The sequence below is a fragment of the Hordeum vulgare genome, chromosome 1H (assembly GCF_904849725.1).
Source record: "Hordeum vulgare subsp. vulgare chromosome 1H, MorexV3_pseudomolecules_assembly, whole genome shotgun sequence".
In the NCBI taxonomy this organism is placed as follows: Eukaryota; Viridiplantae; Streptophyta; class Magnoliopsida; order Poales; family Poaceae; genus Hordeum; species Hordeum vulgare.
The window spans coordinates 36,990,728-37,000,070 of NC_058518.1; the positions used below are offsets into that span (position 1 = coordinate 36,990,728).

The 9,343-nt window shown below is 40.2% G+C and overlaps 1 non-coding gene across 1 annotated transcript; it reads left to right on the top strand.

Annotated features, from left to right (window-relative positions):
- Window positions 1-6,060: 6,060 nt before the first annotated feature.
- Window positions 6,061-6,133, top strand: TRNAK-CUU. The gene has a single exon. It is a non-coding gene; the product is annotated as a tRNA-Lys (tRNA).
- Window positions 6,134-9,343: the final 3,210 nt, after the last annotated feature.

The window sequence follows — 9,343 nt, forward strand, 5'->3', positions numbered from 1 at the left end:
ATAGATTTACAAAAAATCACCACCGAACCTATCAACGACAACACGGAAAAGAAAGGGATTTTTTTGTATAAACACACAACTCTGCTGGTTGTTTTAACACACAATTACAACTATATAACGGCCGTTTGGGGCACCTAGGTGCCCAGGCACCTTGCCTAGATGCCGTCAGATCAAATCGTATGACTGTTGTTATTATGTGTAGATGAGATACCGGGTTTGACCCGTTAACAAATAGGTTAATTGTGCAATCAAATACCTTCCATAGCATGTGCATGGTGTGGGTATTATGCAAAAGATACAAACATGCCAATCAAGCACCTTCCAAAGATGTGTTGTCCATTATGTACCTTCCAAAGATGTGGTTCTTCATGAAATGGTCCATCATTGGAACCAGAATGATTTTCCATCATATACCTTCCAAAAGAAATTTTGCATGGCGTATCCATTATGGAAATGGTATAACTAGCCAATTAAATACCTTCCAAAAAATGTGCATCTAATTAATGGTCCGTATTTTAACAGTTTCATACGAAAATGTTTTCCATACGTACTGCCATATATGATAGCGCAATTTAAAATATAATGATTTTTATGAGGACAAATTTATGTAGAAAATAGCAATGATAGTTGTATGTTGTGTGCTTATTAGTCTGGGTCATGTGGGTATATACGTACAATTAGAAATAATTCTGAATTAAGGCTATTAAAGTAAGTCGGATATGACACAATTAGGAAAATGTTGAATCCGAGTAATAGTTTTGCGTAAAACACATGGACAAGTGTGTGCACCATACTTAGGTATGTAAAAATACGCATATAATGCCAAGGGATGGAGTAACACAAGCACTACTTGGTGTCATGCAAAAAATAAAATGAGTGGGAAATCATACATATATTTGTGGCACTAATATCATTAAGGACGAACCGTGCATGTTTCAATAAGATTAAGGAAATTTTGAAAAAACACTAAGACATTCGGACTGAAACATATCATCAGGTATGTAAAGGAAGATCGCCACATGTGGAAGTGTTATGGTCGGGTAGATGGCACTTCTTGCAGACTTTATTAATTTTGGACCTTGTCAAATTCTCTGGGTTTTCGGGACACCCAGTTCTGTAGTGTCCTTTCTTATTGCAGAAAGAACATTTCTGTTTTGTACGTGGACCACCTTCAACAACAGATTTCATTCTTGTTGCCGTCGGACAACCTCGCTTCTTGCGTCATTAGGTGGAAGCACATTGTCATGCAGTTCAGCTTTCAAGTTGGCCTCGTCTTCCATTTCATTGGCACACTCATCATCTGGTACCTTATCCAAATGTGTATACCTTGTGTGGACTTGAGGTATACCCGTGCCATCTTCTTGGGTTGGCAACAAACGGATCTTCTGTGGATAAGTATAAATGAAAGGTACGCGCCATAGCCACGTGTCTTACATGAAAAGCGACGAACAAAATCCGTGAGATCGACCGGATGGAAGGAATCATTTCCCAAAAAACAAACAACAAATGTACATAGATTTACAAAAAACCACCACCGAACCTATCAACGGCAACACGGAAAAGAAAGGGTTTTTTTTGTATAAACATACAACTCTGCTGGTTGTTTTAACACACAATTACAACTATTTTTGCTGCTCAGTGCTCATACATATATATATCTATGTTAGATTCACCTTTTGGTAAAAACCACTTCATATGAAGTAGTATGTAAGATTTTGTTTGAATAAAAACCTAATAGTTTTTTGTAAATCAATTTAAAAAGAACTTTAAACTCGTCAATAGAAACACAAAGAAAAGAAGAAAAAAGAGAAACTGCAGCAACACCTCTACTGGTTGGAGTCATGCAAAATTTTCACTAGGTTTTTTTAACAATTTCTTCTATTTTTACTGTTCATATACATGCAACAACTAAATCCCTCTGGATTGGAGCCGCTCTGAATGCGTTCTATCCCTAGATGTATTTTTTCACTTCATTTACCTCTACTTACTGTCATCATTGACTTTTTTTGTTTATAAAGCCATAACGACTTTGCATAACTTACTCTAAAACAATCAAGCTTGAATACAAGAACCATGTTCTTATGCATGTTGGTGATATCGTGGGCTCAGGGCCGGTCCTGAGGGGGGGGGGGGGATGGGGCAGCCGCCCCCGCCCCCCAACATCCCAGGGGCCCTTCCCCAGCAAGGCACCACTTGCCCGAAGAAAATCCCAGGTCCAGCGAGCACCCCACGTCCTTCTTCTTCGATCGCCTAGAGAAAAACAGTCACGCAACTAACAGAAAATGTAGATGAGCTTGAGTCGATGACAACAGAGTTTTACAGAAGTCTTTGTACTTCGGAGGGATGCACAAATATGCATGAAGTATTAGCTTCGGTCTCCGTGAAGGTCAGAAATGAAATGCGAGTACAACTCGATCCGGCTTACATAGAGAAGAAAGTGAAAACAACTCTTTATCAAATGTTCCCCACTAAACCGCCGGGCCCCAACGGATTTCCGACGCATTTCTTCCGGAAAAGTTGGTGTGTGTGTGGAGAAGAGGTGACTAAGGCAGTCCTCGAGATTGTAGAGGGGAAGGAGGTGCGAAAGGTATTAACCAAAGTATCTCATTTTAATCCCTAAGGTAAAAAACCAATCTCAACTTTCACAGTTTCGTCGAATCAGTTTGTGCAATGTGCTCTACAAAATAGCTTCCAAAGTTGTTGCTAACCGACTAAAGGAGGTACTTCCGGAGATCATTTCAGCGGAGCAATCTCCTTTTATACCAGGTCGACTGATTACGGATAAAACACCATTGTAGCATATGAATGTTTGCACTTTACGAAATGTAACATGGAAATTAAACACCGGCATTGTTCTCTCAAGCTAGACATGATGAAGGCTTATGATAGACTAGAGTGGGAGTACCTAAGAGCAATAATGTTAATGCTAGGGTTCTCCCAGAGGTGGGTTGATATTGTCATGAACCTGGTCACATGAGTATCATACTCTGTCTTATTCAATAGAAAGAAATTGGACGAGTTCAGACCTAGTAGAGGGATCCAACAGGGAAATCCTATCTCCCTTTACCTGTTCTTATTGGCAGCGGAGGGCCTTTCATGCCTATTGAAAATTTGAAGTCAGTCATCTCAATTTGGAGGGATACAAGTGGCGCCTTCAGCTCCACTGGTCAACCACTTGTTATTCACAGATGATAGCTTGATGTTCTTTAAAGCAACTGATGATAGCTTGATATTGGTGCAAGAGTTGATTGATGCTCAAAATGTGGTGTGGAATAGGGAGGCCCTTGACCAAGTCTCCGTAGCAGCAAATAGGCGACAATCCTAACTATCCCTATATGTATGAGGAAGATGGAGGACCATTGGGCATGGAACTATGAGAGGAACAACTTATTTTCGGTAAGATCTGCATATAGAATGCTAGCTGACACAAAGAGGCGAAGGGAGCAGTGGTTAGAAGGCAACACTGGATCCTCATATTACACTGCTCAAGCCAAGTCATGGATGTCGTTCTGGTCTGTCCAAGTGACGGGGAAAGTACGTAATTTCTTATGGATATTGGATAAACATACGATACCGATAAAGAATGTACGCCACAACAGAAACATGTCTGATGATGATAAGTGCCAGCTATGTGGAATGCCGGATTCGTGGCGCCATTCACATTTTGAATGCTCAGTTGCGTGATGTGTCTAGTCATTAGTTGATGAAGATTTTATGGATTATATACAATCTTCCACGGAACCGGGCGCTAAGGTATGGTTGTTCTCCGCAATGGAACACCTGCCACATGACAACTTGGTGAAGTTGATGGTGACCATGTGAGTAATATGGTGGGTGCGGTGTAAAGAAATACACGAGGGTATCCTGTAGAGTCGGCATGCCATACACTCTTTCATCAGAAATTTTAGCACGAAACTTGCAATAGTCCAGAGCGTGGCGACAAGAGCTACACAAGGCCCACAAAATGGGGGACGCCCTAGTGGTATGCAGAAATGGTTTGCTCCTGAACTGGGTGTGGCCAAAATACAAGTTGACGGAGGGATCTAAAAAACAAGCGAAAGAGGAACAACAACTACTATTGACAGAGATGACACAAGGCAATTCCTAGGGTCCCGACAATGGTGTTCAATGATATAACTGATCCGCCGATGGTGGAAGCGCTCGCCGTGCAGGGAGTCCCTTGCCCTAGCTCTTGATCTATATCCTTGGGTCGAATTGTTATCGCTTGTGATTGCAAAACAGTGGTTGAAGAAATCAAGAAGGGAACAGAGGGAAGATATAGTGCATCATTAAGGAGATCCAGGCACATGCTAGAGAGTTCACTACTCGTGATTTTATTTTTGAAAGTCGCCAACTCAACATTGATGCGCATAATTTAGTTAAATTTTGTACTACTTTAGAGTCAGGACGCCACTTGTGGCTAGGAGTATCCCATGATCCCTTTGTTATCCCTGTAAGCTGAAACACAAATCAATAAAGTTTGGTTTACCGCTAAAAAAACGTAGATAGCCCAGTACACGGGGCCTACCTTCTTTTCTGTTCGATCGCCAAAATTTTCTCCAACAAAATCGCTGCAGTCATTTCTTTCCTAACAACATTGCTACTATCCTAAAAAAGATTGCGCTAGTACTTATCCTTAATTCTACCAGACCCACGGTTGCGGTCGTGATTACCCATGTTCGGACGCGGACGAACTCCGCTTGCGAGACACCAGTCTCCATCCACCGGATGCACATGCGGATGCATGGTCAGACCGCATGCTCGAGCGCCTCCCGCTAGATGCCGGTACACTCCACATGGCATCATGGCCAGGCCAGGCTCCAGTACAATCCACATGGCATCATGGCATCATGGTCATCGTTCTATAATTCAATCATTTGTGAGGTATACATGTTTGTAATCATACTTACAGATTATATCACTTCCATTGAAACTAATAAATTGGACCAATGATGAAGCTACTTTTACTTTTAGTAAATTCTAGAACTTTAGTGCTGACACTTTCTTAGATTGGAATGAGATATTTTAATAGGATTTTTTGCGGTATTTATGCTACACATTGTTTCCAATGGATTTGATTTTGGAGATCTTACAAACTGTCTTATGTGATTGCATGTATATTCACTCATATCATTGGAAATTCAAGAGCTTTAAACTCTTGTGCAACTAGAAAAGTCATTATATATATTATGTACTTCCTATTTTCGTCTTCATGCATTTTAGGATCCAACATTTCAAAACATTATTTTAGAGATTTACTCAAGATTTATGTGTCGAGACATGATCATGTAGGACCGAAGTTTTAGTTTCGCCCCGGGCCTCCAAAATCTCAGGACCGGCCCTGCATGGGCTGGTGTGTGTGACAATCGTCTGATTATAGTGTATCCGTGTGAGACGCTATAATAGTCCAAACAATGTTACGGTCACAAGAATAGCGTCAACTAGCTAGTAGTGCGTGACACCGACTAGACCCACAACGCCAGTGCCATGCCTAAGTTGTGGACCACTATGACATGAGGACATAGGTGGTTGTCGAAGACGACCAGTCGTTGCCGCCCGAGGACTAATAGATCACATACCACGATCTTCAACAAAACAATCGTCATTGACCATTGGTATGGGTTTGGACACCGCCCTTGTCACCAAAGTTCTCCACCTAACTACACGAACTAACACTATCATTGCTTCATAGCCGTCGTCACTGGCTCATGTCACCACACGCACATCGCAACATGTTGCTCAACTGCTGCTAACATGAACGAAGCCCTGCCACCACCATCGTCCATGTGGGAAATACCAACGGATGCAAGGGGAGGGTGCTTTAGGAAAGGGGTGTCATGGAAAACGTGCTACATGTAGAGTCCTCAAACCTTGACACGATATCCTTTTTTTCTAGGAAGTATTTGAAGCTTATATGGAACTACGCATGCAACTGTCCATTGAACAAACAAGTTGAATGCACGATGATAAATGAGAAACCCTTTGTCACTTTGGGTGGCGAGGTTGGGTTTTGTTTTGTCTTCCTGTTATAAAACGGTGCAGAGGAAATAGAAACACAAGGCCCGTCTAGCTCAGTTGGTAGAGCGCAAGGCTCTTAACCTTGTGGTCGTGGGTTCGAGCCCCACGGTGGGCGTTCTTCATTTTGCTTTTTTGTTATTCCGCTCTCATATCTGTGTCAGATTCATCTCTTATTTTTTCTTTTCTTGTTTTGCAAACAACAAGAAACATTTGCAATAAAGGTTGTGGTATAGTTTTCTTTTATCTTAAACTTTTTGCAATACAAACTATATTGCGGAAAGACTCTTGCAACATGATGTGATGTTGCAAAATTTTGTTGCAATGAAATATATCACAGAAGCTGCACGGTGGGGTTCATTTTTAAGATCAAGAGCAAGTATTTTTCTTTAAAAGGAAAAAAAACATGTTTTGAAGTCAATTTTTTTCTGAAAAGAATACAAATGAACCTAGGGATGCATACAACATCTCCGTATTAAGAAAGGCAAGAAAATATTTTGAAGTTCCAATTTCTCTTAAAAGAATACAAATGAACCAAGGAAAATTATTTTAAAAAGGCAAAATTTTTATTTTGAAGTCCTTTTTTTCTAAAAATAATACAGATGAACCTAGGGATGCACACAACATCTCGTATTACAAAAAGGAAAAAAATATTTTGAAGTTCCAATCTCTCTGAAAAGAATACAAATGAACCTAGGGATGTATACCACATCTCCGCAAATTTTCATTACGAAATATATGTTTTGGTTCAAGGTATACACAAGAAAATGTCACTCAAACACATGGACTATTCACAGTAAAAGTGTATGTTTTTGTTTTTTTATACAAATCACACCAAAGCGTATTTGATCATGAAACTTTGTAGTCACCTCAATGTTCATGTGTATTTATTATTCGTAATTTTCCAAAACTTTAAAAGGAAAAATATATTTTTAAGTTTCAAATTTTCTGAGAAAAATACAAATGAACCTAGGGATGTAGACAACATCTCCATATTTTTCATTATGAAATATATATCTTTTGGTTCAAGGTACACACAAGAAAATGTCACTCTAACACATGTACTATTCACAACCCCGCAAAAAAAACATGTACAATTCACGATAAAAGTCTATGATTCAAAAGTCATGTTCTGCTCCCGAGCTCAAATGAGCTCGGGGATGAACAGTAAAATAAAAAATAAATAAATAAAATTCAAGAAATTCTTATTTTTTTGGGTGCAACCATTGACAAAAATTCTCAGTGCTTGAAAAAGTTCATAAAAATGACATTAGTAGAAGTCATGGAAAATAAACAAAATCATTACTCCAAAATGTTATTGAAAATAACACTTTTGGAGTATCAGTTTTTTTGTTACGACTTCTAGAAATGTTATTTTGTGAGCACTGAGAACTTTTTTCATTGTTTACACAGAAACAATCCAAAAAATTTAAATCCTTTTTGAATATTTTTTGGAAGTACTGTTCACCCAAGCTCATTTGAGCTCGGGCTCAAAAACATCACGTCCTCCATGATTTTGATTTTCGTACAGATCACACCAAAGAGAATTTGATCTTGAAACTTTGTAGATATGTATGTAGTATACACCTCAACATTCATGTGTATTTGTTTAGTATTTTTTTGATACTTTAAAACATGATTTTGATTATTATTTTTCAAAATAAAAGGCTCCCTCGGGAGCAAGAAATCCACTCTAGCTTTCATGTATATAAAATTATGAACCTAAAATCTAAAAAGTGCATACACACTAATTGAGGAGAATGAGTGGCCGCCTCGTGGCCGCTAGATCCCGCCACTAATCGTCACACGCGTGGGCCAAATGTTAAAATAGTGTCGCTATCTTCCACTTCCACACCCTTTGTCCTTATCCCTATCGCACGTGCCACCGCACCCACACCTCACGCCGGCCACCTCTGCCTCTCCCGCGCCGGCCGCCGCAAGTTGGAGATGGGCGTTGTCGTGGTTTTGTCACGGCAGATATCCTCAAGATATGACTTAGTGGTGAGACCATTGTTGCGGTGTGGCGACTCAAAGGGGTTGATTGGGGACAAGAGGCAGGTTTATCCAGGTTCGTCCCCTCCAATGGAGGTAAAAGCCTACTTCCTGCTTTTTATATCTATATTGATGGTGATCTCGATTACAAAGATGCTGAATCGCTAGCCTAGCTCTCGAGAGTTTCTTCCTTGATCTTTCTGACCCAAGGGCTCTCATTTATATATAGGCCGAGGCCTCGAGTTTACAACCGAGCCGGGGTCAAATAAGCGCCCGTAACTTACTATATTTCTATCTTATCGTACTTCCCAAGTTTAGGAAAACTCATGGTGTCTTCTGCCTTCTAGGCCTCGATAAATCTGCCGGCCCATCTTCTTATCTTTTCGTATGATTTGACCCAACCCTTTATGCGAGTTATATCCTGGGGCTATATCCCCGACATTATGCCCCAGGTTGACTTGAACTTGTTCATGTCAAGCTACCTTAATCGAACAATGAGCTGACCATCCTTGCTTGTTATCGTCCTCTTAGTCTCTTCAAAAATGTCGGCTAGTAGCTCTTGATGTCTTAGCTATCTTTCTTTCATTGTATGACCATACCGTCACTCGCCAGAATTTAATGTCGTGTGGTGTCATCACAACCAGTTCCTACATGCATTCATATCCCAAAAACCGAGGTGTCATCCCTTCAGGATCTTACTGCGACACCTTTATTCCCGTGTTTTGCAGTTGTCACTTCAAAACATTATAAATATAGGTGGAGGGCCCCTATTCTTCACTTTTACCCCCTTCTTCTCATCTTCTTCTTATTCTTCATCTGGCCTGAGCAACCGGTCACGCCATTGTTATTGCTTGCCTTTCGACAACTGCTTCATGTTGCAGCCATTCCCCGTCTTCTTCCTGGTTTATCTCAAGCATCTTCCAGCATCTCCTCCAATCGACAAAGGTATGCTATTTCTATTCCTCTGTAAATCTTTGCATGGGTTATCTTTCAAAGTTCTTCGGAGAACCCAAGAGTGTCACATCTGTTTGTCACCATTATGGCTATCTGCATGTTTTGAATCTTCATAAACAAGGTATCGAACACAATGGTTTCTTTTTCTCAACGTAGCATGCTCATATCCCTTCTTAAGAACTTGCAATATGGACCACTGCCATTTCCATGTTCTAGGATCAGTAATTAGTTTTTTCTTTTTTGAACCTTTTCCAGATTCGTAGTTGTAGCAATTTTGATAGGAAACTGTTTCTCTTGTACTCAAGAAATCAGAAAAGAGATTTTGTGTGGGGTAAGGCGCCTTTTATTGTCACCGTCTTGTATAAATGATCTTAACCTGCCA